General features: G+C 38.9%; 1 protein-coding gene across 1 annotated transcript in view; it reads right to left on the reverse strand.

The window, feature by feature from the left end:
* Positions 1–15,375, reverse strand: part of chrm2a (cholinergic receptor, muscarinic 2a) — an 89,365-nt gene that overhangs the window by 73,220 nt on the left and 770 nt on the right. The window lies entirely within an intron of this gene.

The following is a 15,375-nucleotide window of genomic DNA, read 5'->3' on the forward strand; positions in this document are numbered from 1 at the left end:
ATCACCTATAGTCATGAGGTCGGACTCATGACCCAAAAAATAAGATTCTGGATACAAGCAGCTAAACTGAGTTTCCTACATAGGGCGGCTGGGCTCAGCCTTAGAGCTAGGATAGAGAAGGTCCGTCATCCAGGGGAAGCTCAGAAAAGAGGCGTTACTCCTCTGCATCAACAGGAGTCAGTTAAGGTGGTTTGGAAATTTGATTAGGTTGGCTCCCTCTGTAGGCTTTCTAGGCAACTCTAACTGGGAGGAGATCCAGGCCAGAACCAGAACTTGCTAAAGGGGATGTATCCTTTCAGGCCTTGATATGCCCTTGGAGGAACTGAAGAGTGTCGCTGGGGGGAGGGAAGTCTGGGTTTCCCTCATGGAGCTGATGCCTCCACAATCTGACCACAAATAAGCAGCAGAAAATAGATGGATGGATGAAGAAGTACATACAGTAGTCGGTGCAGATGATATGCCACAAATATATTACAATATAAGGTTGATCAACATCAATGGCCAGATGGGTGTTATGACACTTCAGCGTTCATCTCTGTGGTATAAATGTAACCAGTGAAAATTTAAATTTAAGCATTTTCTCCTTCAGTGAACTCTACAGATCCCATAACCTTGACAGCAAACCCTTTGACTGCTTATCTGAAAGCAGCTATTCATCAAGGTTAAAAAAAATTGTTCACAAATACTTGCCTATAATTGTGAACCCCATGCTTTGCTTCCTGTTGTTCCAAATTAGTACAAGTTTAAGCTGTAATTAACATCCCACATGAAACTTAAAAGGAAAGTCAAGAAAGCCCAAAGGATGTTACAGACCCTATTCATCACAGTTGGATTCATGAGCTTTTGCTGAAATACGACAAACCCCTTATCTGTCATTAAAATACTATATACCAAGATTGGAATAATTCATAATCAGTGATTGTTTGAAAAAAAAACAAACAATAAAATACCACCCAGAATCTTTTATTACGCATACGTACGCAACCCTGACCCTGTGCAGATAAAACACAACACAACACATACAGCATAAATTTCAATAAGATTTAGAGAAAATAAGTGAAGAAGAATATGCTAAGGATCCTAAAGCCAATGGCATTCTTGTCCTCTTTGTAAACATACAATAAACTTTTCAGGTTAACTATAAATAATTTGACCTTTTAGTGACTACGCCATAATAACTCTGATTAGCCACCTGCACACGGATACAATCCTAAAAATCAATGTTATCACTGTATGTGCTTTCAGCAAACTCGTTGACCTTTCCATTTCACCTGAATCCAATAAAGCACTAATTGGAAATGAGTTGCATGAGGACATTTAGAGCCAGGCAACAAAATCAACTCTTCAAATTACAACATAAAGTTGAGACTTTTTTACACTGTGAAGAGCAAAAGGTCATTTTACAGAAAACTATAACTCTGTTTTAGATTATCTAAGGCTCTTTGGAGTCTCCACATATCTCTGTAATGGCATTTCTTTAAAATTCATTACTTTTATATATTGTTATGTCTTATCTGCAGTATCCTGTAACTTAGTTTCTGGTCTGTAGAGTTTCTTTTTGTTGTTGTGTATTTCTGTGTGTTTTCAGTTGTGTTTGTAGTTCAGTCTGTCTTTGTTGCTGACCAATCACTTCCCTCAGTCATCCTTGTTTTTCAGCTCTTCTTTCACACCTGCTCTGCATTTGATAATCAGCCCAGCTGCTCTTTCTAGGTAATCACTCTCACTGGTACTTATAACCCCTGATCTCTTTGCCACATTCTGCTCGTCTTGTCATGTCCTGTAGTTGAAGTGTGTTCTTTTTAGTGATTGCTACCTTCATTTAGTTAGTTAAACCATTTTTGGAGTCTTGACCCAGCCTGCTTGTCTGGGTTGTTTCAATAACCATCTCCTTGATGTGTTTATTAATTTTAGCTTTATTTATTATTTTGACTAAAAATAGATTTAAAGGATTTAACCGACTTAACTTAAAACAAAAGCAGCAAAGTCTATGAACCCTTCTCTAATTGATGTACAAGTCAAATTGTCAGTTTACAAGTACATAATATAATGCAGTAATGGGTCAATGAGAAACACACAAGTAAATGCTTTTAAAAACAAGTTTTAAAATGTGCAATAAAATATGGAATATTTAACATTTGGAAATTTTAGTCAGTACTGACTGAACTCTTTTTTTTTTTTTTTTTTTTTTTTTATCTTTTCCTGCCTATTAAAATTAGACCTGATGTAGTCCTTTGGTCTGTTTGAACTGTCAGATAGTCTAAGACAGTGATGCCCAGTCCTGGTCTTAGAGGGCCACTGTCCTGCATGTTTTAATTATTTCCCTGCTCTTCAGCAGGTCTTCCAAGTTTTGCAGAAGTCTGTTATTCACTCACTCATTGAAATCAAGTGTGTCAAAGCAGAGAAACAATTACAACATGCAGGTTAGTGGCCCTCCAGGACCAGAATTGAACACCATTGGTCTAAGAGATGTAGAATCAAAAAACACATATTCCTTTGATCATATTTGTGTGGAGATGAAGAGGATTCTAAAGAATTCCCAATATTTAAAGCACAGCTGTTTTTTTAAAAACCCACATTGACCCTTGTATTTATTAAAGTGACTTTTAAAAGAGTTAAAATTTCTGTGTGTATATATATATATTATGCAATGTATAACAGGGAGAGCTATGTATAAGTGGAAAGTTTGTGGAACCTAAACAAGATTTAAAAAGAGCTAAATAGGTGTGGACCATTTGAAAATGTGGAGCCTGCAGGATGCCAAACTTCTCTCACTTTTGTTCATTTTATCACTGAATCATAAGTGTGCGAAGTACTGGAGGTTAGCAAAAACAATGTTTTCACAGAAGATACAAGCAAGACAAATACTTTTACACTACATGATAATCCAAAATTAATATTTTACATAATTGTAATAGCAGAGCCACTAAACTGACCTGGACATTGTGTTTATTTCTCAATCTTCAAGTAGTTTCATAGGATCAGATGTGTCTCTGCTTTCCTTTTGTTTGTGAGAGTGCTGTCAAAAAAGGCCATCAGAGAGTGTGAACATGGGGGCGGCGGGCGCCTCACACGGTGATTCTATCCCACAGTCTGTTTGTGTTCCACTCATACAGCGTACTCTCTGGACTCTGTCAGCACTCCTGTTCCTGTCAAGTCAAATAACAGCATTTCTCGCTCTGACACGGTGAGCCAGCTCAATGGAAAGCCAGATAGGTTAAAAAAAAAAAGGTAGAGGGTGTGTAAAATGTACCAAACCTGAGCTTGTGACCACAGCCGAATGCAAACAAGAAGCCCTACTAGTTTCCCAGCACATAGGCAAGCAACGAGCTCAAACAACCTAAGAAATTTGCCCACTTTCCTTCTAGCTGGCATTTCCTCCAAATGTCAAATCATTCACCTGGAAAGAGTTACACAGACCTTCAGGGATTGTGTTTGAGAATGTCAAACTAAACAACTTCTATGTACAAAGCTTGGGATAAAACACAACGTCCACGGACTTCTTATAGTGAACCCTAAGGGAAGGTGAGACATGCAGGTCTCAGATGACTCAGTCACCCTGCGCTCAAAGAGCACACATGTGATCTCAGGCCACGTTTTCTCTTTACCAACCAAACCATGTTTATCCAGCAGAAGCCTGTCATGAACCTATTTCCTCTGCATCTCCCAAATAATATTGTATGTATGCATACTCTGGCGACTTCCTCCACTGTCCCCAAGGCATCATAAAAACAGGACTGTCATCTTTTTCTCAAAGGAAAAAAGGCAGACATCCACCAAATGTCTTCAAGCAGGTCTGTGGTATTTACTACCTTTATCTGGGCTTCTTCTCAAGTTTACGTTTAAAAAGACAGTCTTGACAGAGTCAGTAAAAATTGAACTGGCTGACTGTTTAAAAGGTATCCACTGTTTATAATGTTTAGGGGCGTTAAAAAGCAAGAGTGGATAAAGGATAAACTTAAGGTTTAAACAAATCCTTAGCTCGCAAAGGAAGAGGTGACACAATGCGAAAACACTGACAGACAATGATTATTAGCTAACTTATTAGTATTAACCGAAAGAAGAGATGCATATAGCAGCTAGCACTCTTCCACCAGATGTCTAAATTTGTACTCCAGTGTCTCGTGGAGAGTCGAATGTTTACCCTTTGATTTTATCCCCATTATCCAGGGTCAGAGCCTGTGTTAATCTGTTGAGTGTGTACACAGCGCAGAGCTTCATGTCAAGTCATTTGTCTCATAGGCAGCTCTTGTTCAGCTTCGATTTCACACATGGTCTTTTTGTCTCTCTGGGAATGTCAAGAGTGTAACTGTTTCAGTGTTTCTGATGATTTCTACGCTGTCTTGACAAATTTTTCTGTTGTATTTATTTCTCTCTTTCCTTCTTCCAAGCCCTGAGAAGGAACGGAGTGGAAAATATGCTGCTGTTGTCTGTGAAAAAGGATGAATGGCTAATCCAAGGCTCCAGTGTTTCACTAGTAGTGTTGAATTTACCTTCTTGAACTGGTTACAATGTGTTAATTTCTATAATGAATAGGAAAGACAATAAAATGAACAATCTTTTCATATACTTACAGATGAGGTATTGTTGAATTATGAAACGTGTAACAGTGGATAATTGCATCTCAAAGTGCGATAAAGCTCTGATAATAAAGCACATACCTCAGGCTGAACTTCAGAAAACCTTCCATGTGTTTCCAAAAGGATATTACAAAGTGTATTTTCTTTGTACTGACACAATTATATCTTCAGGCTTTTTGCTAAAGCAAAGCAGATGTAACCACTAAATAAATCTGATCTTCAGCATAGTTATACCACGGTTTAGATTAGCTTGAGAAATGTATCTTTTGAGATAAAAAAAACAAAAAGGTTTTAATTTAAATGTAAAATATAGTTCTACCTCCAGACTTAGCTGAACCTTTAATCACATAGCTGGTTGTCCATGTAAACTTTGCACAAAAAGTAAGGAAATTTGTGTTTGGCTGACTATTTATTTCTTGTAACAATGCTTCAAGACTGCATGCAGGTCATTCCATTCTCTCCACTCCCAAATTCTGGAGGTAGTTTGTGATAGAGCCCACTCTGTAGGGGCAAGCATTGTCATCTTGGAGGACAGAATTAGAGTTAGGTCCCAGACTGTAGAGATATGGGATTGTATTTATGGGAATATTTGACCAAACCCAAATTTCCTTACTTTCTGTGCTGTGTTTAGCTCCCTGGTTTAAAGTAAATTCAAAACTTTTGTCAGGATATTGGTTAAATTGTGGCTATTCTTTGCACACCATGCTCTCAAAATTGGTCATGCCAAGATGCCAGTGTGTCCTACATGACTGTTAGATAGGAAAGCTTAGTCGTTGTTGTTGTCATTAAAAACTGAACTATTTCATTTTAAAGGTTGAGTAACTTCTAACCAGCTCACCTTCCCAGCCTGCCAAGTGGCTAGATCAACTGTGAAGAGGTCCTTTTTATGTTAGAGCCACCTCTCCAATGAGCCTTTCATCTCACAGATGGACTGTAACTTTCACCATTTCGGATTGCAATGGTCAGTCTGTCCAGGAGATTTGAAGGGCAAGATCAATAGATGGAGAAACTAGGTCATGCACTATCTCTATATTGTCTACTGAAGTCTAAAATGGTGGATTTGGAGTAAATTCAGAGGATAAACGGTAAGCTGGAGGGAATTGAATGAAATAGATGCAATCAGACAAGTCTGTAGAAGGGAATCATGAGACAGAGAAGCTAACAAGTTAGCACCAATTTTTTAAGACAAATATACTTTCATACAAAACTCCTAATATTTGGGTTTATGAGTCACACAGCTTTAGCTGCCATGAAAGCTGTGTTTATGTCTTTTGAAGTAACTTTAACAAGGACAAAAATGGCTGTAACTCAGTCAGCTTCACAGATACTGAGTGACTGTTGGTGATTAGTTGGTGAACAACATTCATGAGGGAGTCTCAAAGATGTCTCGAACTTCTGCAGGTGTTTTCAGTTTTCTCATGAGGGCAGAGACTCAGGGTCTTGTCACTTGAACATGTTTATAAAATATCTACAACATATTTTCTGCCAAAATAAAATCTCAAACTAGGCATGGAACCTTTCCTTTTTGAACTTCTAGACTTCTAAAGTGTATTTTCCCACCTTTATGGAGGCTTTCAATATAACAGAAAACATCGGAGGCTACAGCTATTTAATTCATTATCATTTTAAAAGTGTACTCTGGTAGATTAAATCCTAATTTGTGGGGGACATCTGCTAAGGTGAGTCCAAAGCGGACCAAGCCTGGTAGGATGTTACAGTTTCGCAAATCGTGCGCACAAAAAAAGGCTGTGATTTTCATAATTTGACCCCAGTAAAGTGCTACCTATACAAGATCTTTGTTTCCAACTTTCGCATTCAAGGCAGCAGGCGATATGCATTTCTTCAAGGAAGTTGAATTGTTAAACAGTTTGGCTGAACCATCAATAATCATAAACAATTAGCTCTAATCCAACGAGTTCAACTGTTTTACACAGTATTTATGATGCAGTTATGTGCTTGACTATAAACCTGATTCTATGGTTTTTGAGTTTAAAGACATGATCATATTTGGCAGGTACAACGTTACTATGTTCAGTCCTGGCGTTGCATGCCTACATTTGCTAATTGACTGACTATAATTTAATATACGATTTCCCCTGTTAGCATAAGCGCCAACAATATTTTATGGCTATGCAACCAATAGCTGCTGAACAAAATAAACAGTATCTAGGCAGAACAAGAAAATCCCTGTGACGAGAACTGAGATTTATTATTGACATCAAGCGCACAACGCCTTAATTTGGCGACCATTCCTCTTTATCAGCTTCTGCCAGACCCGCAATTAGGACAGCAATACCTCCAGGAAGACAGTTTGACTGTTATTGCCTATTCAAAAGAAATCAACTTGGCACTCCATTCACTTGCACTTAAAAGTGAATTGATTAATGCCTGGTTACTTCTAATGCATCACAAAAACTGTAGTGTAATATGTGGCAAATTAACAAAACTCTTAGCGAAGTATAGAGAAAAATATGCGTATCTCTACTTATTTTTTAACTTATTTTTATTCTTTTTTTTTTTTCCTGTTGCCATCTGCCCGTTTCTCTAAATAACTTTCAGTTACTTTTTGTATCTATAGTGAGTTCTTTTCTTCCCAGAACAATCAAGTTCTTCCATCAAAATAAAACAAAGACCAGTTCTATGACTGTGTACCCTTGCCTTTCGTCCCCTGAAATACCAGGCTCTCTTCCTGTTGGCTAATTGCTTGTTAGTGCTCCTGGCCAACCAGAAGCAAAAGTCACACAGGGCTACTTCAAATACGCCCACACAAGCAGCATCTGCAGCAGTTCAGCGAGATATTAAGGCGCTCTGTCATGTTTGTGCCAGTTACGGGACAAGAGCTTGCGACACCATTTGGAGCTATTGCTCCTGCTGTGAAGATTTCAAAGTAAACTATTAAAAAGGAAAAGAAATCTCCATCTTGCTGTATGTCTTTTTTTTCCTCAAGTTTTTTTCTCCATATAATAAGACTCTTATGAAAATGCTTCCATTGTACCTCAATTGAGTGTGAATATGAATTCTTTCTTTTGATAGAGAAGCTTTAGCCTTAATATAACCTGCTGCCAAAGTGACATGGTTATCTTTTTGCCTGTCTGTGTGTGTGTGTGTGTGTGTGTGTGTGTATACATCTAAAACTGATTTAACTTTTGAAGTCAGTCCAATTCAACTTGGCTGCCACAACCAACTGACCTTTAAAAACATAAAACTGGCTCTAACTCAGGTACTTTTACAGATATTAAACTAAGATCTGGTGTGATAGCAGCTCAGAGTCAATTACAAAGCATACTGTGACCACTACACATTACACAACATCTTTGCCTAAAACTTCCGGATTAACTTTTAACGTCAACCCTGCTTGTCTGTTGGCAAAATATCTCATGAACCACCAAACAGATTTTAATTAAACTCTCAGAAAGTAATAGCTGGATGTTCGTCTACAACTGATTAACTTTTAGAGACAACCTAAATCAAGATGGCTGCCACAGATGATCAACATTATTATTATTATTATTATTAGCTGAGAGTTATCCTCAACATATGTTTTAAAAGCGAACACATCTCGAGACATCTTGCATGAGATTGTGCGTAGCATTGTTCACGAGGTTTTACCAAAATGACTGTAATTACCTCCTTTTTTGTCATAGTTTAAAAGTCAGGTACGTAAGGCAACAGGGGATTTCAGGCCTTTAATTTCTTTCAATGTCCCACCAAAGAGCCGTTTTTGTTTTGCTGGCATTTACAACAACCTGTCTCTGTCAAGCCCACGTGACGGCAGACTGTTTCAGTCAAATCCGTGGAATTTCGTGGAACGAAAAAAAAACAAAAAAAAACACGGCTGAGCCAAAAGCCTGAAGTGGCAGTCTGGAAATTTTTGGCTCTCGGTTTCTGAGTAATTAAGAGCAGGGAACGGCAGCCCGGCATTAATGCTGGAATGAACGTCAGGTCTGAGGAGCACCTGAGGCTTTTGGAGTGCGCAACACATTCAAGAGAATCTCAAGAGACCCTTAGGACAGTGCAACAACGGCTGGTGGAGCTGTTGTGATGCAGCTACTGTTCTGTGCAGACAAACAATGCTGGGAAGAGAGAACTCCAATATTGTGAAGTTGCTCTGCCAAGGACGATGTGCATCCAGTTTGATTAAGAAGAAAATGCTGTTCTGTGACATGAATAATAAGGATGGGTACACAGATTACAGTGTTTTGAAGGTCTTTAAAGTTCTTTTCCATTAGATGCCTCTAAACTACAAACAAATCTTTATTGACTGCAAGGCAGTGCCACTACAAAGACAGGTTTTGATTAAAAGCAAGGCCTCACAGTCCCCCCGAAGAGTAATTTTCAAGGTTTAGTGACACAAATGGTGCTGTGAGCCATTGCCAGGTCTGCAGTATGAGTTAATGCTGTATTGCACATAATGAAACATACAAATTACAGAAAAGTATCATGTGTGTGTGTTTGTATCACAATAAAAGTCACTGTGGCACTCCATTTCCAGGTGTGGTGTCACAGGAATCAGATTAGTTGCAATTTACTACTTGGTTTACAGTAAATAATCTTTTAACAAACTATCTGTAGTCCGAACATATACCAAAAAAACTTTACGAGCTTCCAGTCTTGAAAATAACTATTTCAGACCTACTCCAGAAACCTAAACAGTTTGTGGGAGATGTTTTAAACAGAGATTAATGGGCAATTAAAGTGTTTAAAAATTCTAAATCCGATCCTAATCCTCACATATATAAACATTTACCTGGAAAAGACAAGCTTTGCTTTCATTAGGTTTTTTTTTTTAGCAACTGCTAAGCTTTAGAAAAAACATTTTAAATGACATGTATTGGAAAAATGTTTTTCAAAGTCTGCTTTTATTATTCAATCCATAATGCTGCTCTAGTGAACACAGTTTTGTTTGTATTGATAATGGATTATCTCTTGAATTGGGTTGACACCAAAAGTAATTTAGGAAAAAATCAAATGCAGCTTCTTTATTCAATCACCATTTTTTATAGCTGCAATAAATACTGTACTAAAAACAATCTTGGTCTATTTAGTGAAACTGGCCCTTTAAAACCGTACTGTAGGTAACTTATTTTTATTGTTGTCTTGTATGAAACATATTAAAGTCAAAGCATTTTAATAATATTTTGCAGGCTTGCTTTGGAGTGACTTTTTCCCAGACGAACACCCATTTGCTTGCTACTAAAAAGGCCTAGAATGGTGACAGATGTTGATGATCACTGCAAAATTTAAAGCTTTAAAAGTGGCATTTTCAACACCAGTGGATGATGTCACAGTGCCTACATCCATCTTTGATGTGGCCCAGAACACCACATGTCAGTTTCCAGCTGGAACCCAAAAAAAAAAAAAAAACTATCAGGCTTTCAAGTGCAGATTGTGAAAACATCAAAGGATGCGTCACAACCTACAGGTTGGAAAGAAGGGATTTGTCATAAAAGATGTGCAACATCCAGGGATGACACATTCTTGGTCACAGTTATTCAGAACTGGTGCAAATGTGCACCGGTTGTGCTGGATAGAACAGCTGTAGGAGTCTTTTGATTCAAGATTTCGAGCTTTCTTTGTGGGGAAATGAGCAGAACAAACGCGGCACACTTTAAAAAAAAAAGTATTCCCATTAAACCACAATTCAACAAGTAGCCAGAAGCTTTACTTTCACATGGGCCGACTGCACTGGGATCCTTCTTTGCTAACAAGTTTTCGAACTTAAAAGGTTAAACTTGGTCATTATGTTTACAGCTTGCTTCTGCTGGTCCCGAGTGGAAGACAAATCTGCTCGCGCAGGCCTGAATTAATGTCAGAGTATTGATTCATGAGCCCTGACTCGAGAATTGCGCCTGAACCATGAGTGTCAGTGTCATCAGACTGCAGTGATTGCCTCAGGAATGAGAATAAAGTAGTGCCTTGCTTGTGTTTTGCTCCAACAGACTGGCATTAGCGGCTGCTGCACACATTTAGGCCTCTTTCCTTGATTTGGGTTTTTCAGATTCTTCAAGTGCAAAGTAAAATATTTAAGATTAAAACCCTTGCATTCCTTGAAAGAATGCATACCGCCCGCCACCTTTCGTGCAATAATTTTAAACTAAAATCATCTTCCGTGGAAAAGGGATGGCGTTATAACTGTTTTCGCCAAACCTTGTAAAAATATGATGCATGATCTCATATGATAATGTGGGATCTTTCATGAATGCTCAAAGAATGTATAGCGGATAACTCTTAGCTACGGCCACACCAAGTTTTAACACAAGATCTGTTAATTTGATTGCATTTTAGCCATTTTTGTGTTGGCTAAGTTGGATTGGCTGTAATGGCCATCTTAATTTCAGGTAACTCTGAAAGTTAATCAGTTGTAGATGTTCATCCTATGACTACTTTCTGGAAGTTTCATCAAAATTCATTCAGTGGTTCATGAGATATTTTGCTAACAGACAGACAAAACTGACCTCAATAGTTAACAGAGAAGTTTTGAAAACAGATCATGTAGGAAGTGTTAGCATTCATCCAGAGACACACCAAATTTTAGCCCAATAGTTGTCAAATTTGCTGAGCTATACCCATTTAGGCCTTGGCTAAGATCTGTTTGCTGTGGCAGCCATCTTGACTCCAAAGGCTAATCATCTGTAGATGTCTGTCCGGTGATTCGTTTCCGAGAGTCTCGTTAAAATCTGCCCACTGGTTCACGAGACGTTTTGCTAACGCTAATGCACACACACAGACGCGGGCAAACAAAAACCGTATCTCCTTCGAGCGATGATGAATCCACACAGACTGCAAACTTCACGGAGCCGAGGAACTGTTTCCACAAAATAGATAGATGTCGGCGTCACTGAAACCATTCACATACGTTGATGAAATACGCTGACCGAGTGCTCCGAGTAGTTCTTGCTCCACTAATTCCAAGTCTTTTGTTACAAATGCAATTACTCTGGTTTGTTTCATCCAACTCTCTTTGTCTGCTAGATAATGTCCTTAAGGAGGAATCCCCCCTCCTCCCATCCTTTCCAATCAATGCCACTTCACGCAGCGGTTCAGTAGCACCTCATATCGTAAAGCTCTGCAATCACTCGGCATCTGATAAGGAGGGCAGAAAAAAAGGGATGATGGCCTTTTGTCCTTCCGACTCTGAATACTGTACCACGGTGGGAGGAGCTCCACCATCCGAGGACCACACGTTGCCCATTTAGGCCTGAATCCACATTTAGATACCCGCGTGCGTCAGCGACGTCCTCATCCTGCCAGTCATCAGTGGCACAAGCTTGTCCCCTCAACATAAACACGGTAATTTTATGTAAAACTCCTTCACAGAATCTGCTTTCATCTCTCGCAGAACATTTCCATACATTAGTCGGGCCATTGTTTTCCCTTCTGCTAAATTAAGCCTCCATTCAACATCCGGGTCGGCGCTGAACAGACAACCCCGGCGTAGCCCAAAAAAAAAAAAAAAGATCATTTTAATTACGTAAAATAAAATAAAAATAAATAAGGGTGTAATGACAAGAAAAGACAGCGATTAGAGCAGGAGCTCAAATAGAGGAGCTCGCTGCGGCTGAAAGCGTGATAATTAGACATTCCTTTCTGTGTGTGCCAGATACAAAGATTCGCTAATGTGCAGCCTCTCCACAATCAACGCGTGCACACGTACACGGAATGAGGCATCCAAATGTATTAATCTAACTTTTTTTTTTCTTTCTTTTTAATTTAACAAAAGCAAACCCCCATCTTGAAGTGCTGCCAAAAGCACAAATATAGAAATATGTGTTCAACGTGCGTTCAGCTGGGAAGCAGCTTTGGCAGGACTCACCTAGTTCAGTCTCTTTCTGTTTTCCGTCTAAATCCAGCCAAGAAAGCAAGTAATTTGTACTTTTTTATACCTTTAGCAAATAGCAAACCGAGGGATTTTGATATGAAGAAAAGTCAGCAAATGTACCTGTTAACACGTTTTTTGGTCCATAGGGGGCAACACGCATCACATACTAGGCACAACTCTATGATTGGATTTTAAACAATAATCTGGGCCATAACAAACCACGTCACATTCATCTGCACAGCAAACCATGTCACGGGCAATCAGAGACTGTCTGCAGTGAAGCAGAGCAAGGTAATAGGAATGTGGATGAGGGGGCAAGTCACAGAGCTGTCCTCCAAAAAAAAAAAGAAAAAAAAAAAAAAAAACCTCAGGGAACTTCTTAAAGAAACAACAATAAAATCAGCCAAGTCTACGTCATGAAGCACGAATGTCACGAACAAGATAAGTGGACCTGGACAAGACACAACTTCAAACTTAAAGAAATAAGAAACCTGCTATAAGATAGACGACTGTGCAGTCATAAGTATGTAGATTGTTGTTTTTACATCATTTAAGGATTTAATATTCTCTGTGGATTCAAATCTCTTACTGTTTGGCACCCAAGGGACCCTTAAAATAAGGTAAAAGCATAAAAGGTTTTAAAAGAAAACGTAAGAAACCTGGTTTTAAGTTGGTGCAACAAGGGATCAAGAATCCCCAATAATCAAACTTTTCCGTCTATTTTTGTGATATGCATTTTAATGTGCTGCTCTTGTTTGATTGGAAAACTAGTTCTGATTTTGCTTTAGTTTGGCGTTTCTTTTCACAAAAAGCTGTAACTCAAACTGTCAAAAATCTGTGTTTGTAAGGGGGGTAAATTGCTCCTCCGGAATGCATTTGATTGAAGCCATGCAGTTGGCTCCTGCTGTGATCCTGTTAATCAACAAACTCTTAGGGGGGAGAGATGGATTTCTTTTTCAACCCCACATGTAGATATTCTGTGATATCTGTTTTTATTTTGAACTAACTGCAGGTTTGTCACAGAAACCTGGACCTGCAAACAACTTTTTATTCACAAAGACGGGAAGAAAGGAGTCAGATTTGTGCTGCTTTCGAAACAGGAGTGCCTCTTTTATTTAAGAAATCAAATCAAATTTTAAATTTAAAGAAAGCAAAAGTCGTCCTTTTCTTATCTGCTAATTCTACAAACAACCCTAATTACCTGGGAACAGGTTATAACTCATCATCTTATAAATGAGCCTAAAATGACATCTAAGTCCTCAGATCCACAAAATGAGACCAATCAGATTGTTTCTTGTCAAATCCTGAAGGGGAAAAAAACGCTCAGAACCGCAAAATTCTTTCAAATTTTAAAGCAGAGTGGAGTCTCCCTTGGAAGTGAAAATTCAGCAACAACATAATCTAACTTTCTTGGTCGGTATAGGAGTGAAAATAAATAATCAGGCACTGCCTCCAACCAGTCAGACCCTTCTCTCTGAACTCATATTCATCCAAACCGCGGAAGGGATAAAAATCTGTCGTTTAGTTTCGATTTTTTTTTCTTTTTTTAGCTTTGAAGTCAATACAGGAAAATATAAATCAGCTTTACCTTTAAATACAGATATCTGTGTCCTCAGCTGAGTTTATTAGGAGCATGCTCTCTGTGAGCTTTTCATTGCGCGATGAGGGGAGATCCGCTCGCATCCCCAGACCCATCTTCTCCCTTTTGAGGCTGTTGCGCTTTTACGCACGCCTGGCGCGGCTGCGGCGGTTTTCTGGTTGTCATTGTTTCAACTGATTGTGGGGGGATTTATTTATTTATTTGTTTATTTTTGGTGCAGAGCCACAGCTTTGCGTTGTGTTGATCGCTTGACTGATGAACACTCAAAAACTGAAAGGATGTCTCCGTCTGTACGTACGCGCTAAAATATTGTTAATGGAAGGGATGAGCGGTGAGGAAACTGGATCAGCATTGGAGCGCCCTAATACAAGATGTACTTAAACAAATTAGGGTATTATCAGAAAAGAACTCAGTTTGTAGTTATGTTCAGTATGAAACATGAAGAAATAAAAACATTGTTTTGCTGGAAAATATTCGCCGGACGCGTTTGTCCAAATCCAACGAGCGCATACTGTTTCCAGTAAATTGTTTGACATTTTCCTAAAGATAACCAAACTACATGAACTAACACGAGCTCGAATGAAGAGGGGGGTGAAAATTCAAAGGAAATGGTCCATATATGCACGCTAATGTGCTCAGAACGTTGGGCATTCGATGCGCAATGTTGGCGCAGAGTGATCGTTTTCCATTATTGCATAATACTGTGAGTCAAACATCCCTGGATATGGAAAATAATGAGAGAGAAAGAAAAATCCTTCACTAAGTCCCACACACATCGCTTCCTACAAGATGCATCATATGGAACGGGCAGCTCTTCAAACCGGCCCGGCACTAATCAATTTCAGACCTGGTTTTCCCAAATTGTATCCATTGCGATCAGCTATTTCAGCATGCCCCCATCTTTTTAAAAAGAAGAAAAAATAAATAAATAAAGCTGAGCCCCTGATAATAAAGTTGCGCACCACTTCCTTCTTAATCTGAGCAAAAATAACTTTCAGATTCCTCAAATCTTGCAGAAAACTTGCCCTGAGTAACACTGATCGCGTTTCACACTTCCTTCTTTTTCTCGTCTTTTTACGCACCGGACCACCATTATGGTTGAATGAGAAAACAAGGTGGTGATCAAAGAAAGAAAGAAAGAAAGAAAGAAAGAAAGAAAGAAAGAAAGAAAGAAAGACAGTCCAGCAGCAAGTTCAACCTCTGACCGCAGCCAGGTCCTTCTGTCGGAATGTCCTTGAGCAAGAGAGCTTAACAAAAACCCACTCCAGGCGTTCGGTCTCCTGCTTTAACAGCTTTAGATTAAAAACCTTCCTTAAGACATATCGACTGATTTGATGTATCGGTGTATACAGAGAGGAGGCTGGATGGGGGGGGGGGGG

Source organism: Kryptolebias marmoratus, linkage group LG18, assembly GCF_001649575.2.
Source record: "Kryptolebias marmoratus isolate JLee-2015 linkage group LG18, ASM164957v2, whole genome shotgun sequence".
Taxonomy (NCBI): Eukaryota; Metazoa; Chordata; class Actinopteri; order Cyprinodontiformes; family Rivulidae; genus Kryptolebias; species Kryptolebias marmoratus.